A 1,853-nucleotide genomic window follows, 5' to 3' on the forward strand; every position below is an offset into this window, starting at 1 on the left:
TCACAGGCATGAGCCTCTTATTCTCTTCACTTGGTCTTCACATGCACTTCTCAGCATAGGGTTAAGGACATGCTACCCCAAAACATGGCACATGGGCATTTGGGAAAACAGTAGATGCGAGAAAGTCACTCTCACCTTCCTCTGTCCTTCTCACCGGAATCAGGTCAAGTCCTCATGTGAGAGATACCCTCCCCATACCTGAAGGAAAGAAACATCCTTACCTCCAAGGCACGGACACAGAACAGGCTCTGAGCAAATAGCCTGGCTAAGCTCCCCCCAGTTTATTACCATGAGGTGATACCCCCTTGTCCAACCCCATTTTCCCATGCCAGTCCACTTATCAAATTGAAGCACAAAAATGCACCAAGTTTATCTGTTTCCTTGGGTCTTTATTTCATGAGGCAAGACATGCTGAGACTGAGATGAGAGCAGTGGGAAGTGGAGTTCCAGAGTCCTGGAGGATAATCAGATTCAAGATGCAATTCTGGAAGCCATTCCCACTGTCATCTTCACACTTGGGTTTCAGGTGCTGAGAAGGAGAGAAAGGGAAGAAAGAAGAAACCCCAAGACCAAATCTGGGGACAGCCTCCATTTACTAGAGCATGAGTCTAAAGTGACCGAGAAGACACCCACTAGCACACTTTGGGGCAGCAGCGCTGGAGAAGTTCTAAGTAGAAAGTGATAGTTAACACTCTTGGATGCTGTAGGAAGTCACAAAGGATGTGGCCCACTGGGAGGCTGCCAAGTGGGAAACACAGATGGGGTGGCCTTAGACAGAGTGGTTCATTAGAGAAAGCAGACAGGACAGTTTTGCTGGATTGAGGCACAGCTAACAGCAGGAAAACAAGCTAGCAAGTGCTAACCCCTCTTTTTTTTTTCTATGTCAAATTTTTAATGTAAATCCAAAACTAGAATAAAGAATATGCACTAGTGACACTTAGATTCAAAATGGATTTTCCTCAGGTCTTCGTATCTCTGCTTCCTTCCCACCTAACATCTACGAATGTATTCATTATTAACTTGAAGCACTGAAGCACTGAATTTTTATAAGCCAATTGGATGATTCTCCTCATAGGAATAATCTATTCTGCAGCAATGTGTAAGCCATTGAACAAGTAACTCTATACCAAATAAAAAAGCCCAAAGCTCTATTTGGCTGGGGAAGGGGTACCAAATATGCAATTGTGTGGTAGATCTGTGTTCCAGCAAAGAGTCTGAAGTGCAGGGTGGCTGTAAAGGGATCTGGACCACTCAAGGAATACAGAAGGCCAGTACCAAGAAATGGAACAATACTTTCAAGGTCATTCAGGTGGGCTCTTGGAACACATTCCACACTGTCACCTGTTCGAAGGTACTTCTTGGCATTTTCTCCTTTGCCAAAGCTTGCAGTCTTCTGGGTTGGCAAAAACCTTTCTTGTGATTCTATAGAACTCAGTTGCAGTACTCACCAACATCATTTTTAAAAGAATAATTGTTGTATAGGAAGCAAAAGCCATGAATACTTCATTTTCCGTTAGCTGGTTGAGTTCAATCATTGTTTCAGCCTTGGTCTGGAGAGCAGCAGGAAGGGAGCTGACTTGTCCGGCTGGGTCGCTGACCTGCAGGAACTTGCACCGCGTGGGCTGGGCTCTGGCTGCTAACCCCTCTTTAAAGAAGTGTGTTAGGGACCAGCAGTTAGCGTAATGGCTATGTCGCTGGACTCCCATGTAGTCGACCGCGGTTCGAGTCCTGGACCCGGTGGCTTAAACTCACGCCGGGCGCGTGTGCGTGCGTGCCCAAGATCCCGAGAGGAGAATGGAGGAGAAGGGATTGCGGCGTGGCCATCCCCCCTGGGGGGTGATTTCCTGCTTTCT

General features: G+C 46.7%; 1 pseudogene; it reads right to left on the bottom strand.

Moving 5' to 3' along the window:
• Positions 1-1,069: 1,069 nt before the first annotated feature.
• On the bottom strand, positions 1,070-1,535 carry LOC102503400 (microsomal glutathione S-transferase 1 pseudogene; annotated as a pseudogene).
• Positions 1,536-1,853: the final 318 nt, after the last annotated feature.

This window comes from Tupaia chinensis, unplaced genomic scaffold (assembly GCF_000334495.1).
Source record: "Tupaia chinensis unplaced genomic scaffold, TupChi_1.0 Scaffold000361_2, whole genome shotgun sequence".
Classification (NCBI taxonomy): domain Eukaryota; kingdom Metazoa; phylum Chordata; class Mammalia; order Scandentia; family Tupaiidae; genus Tupaia; species Tupaia belangeri.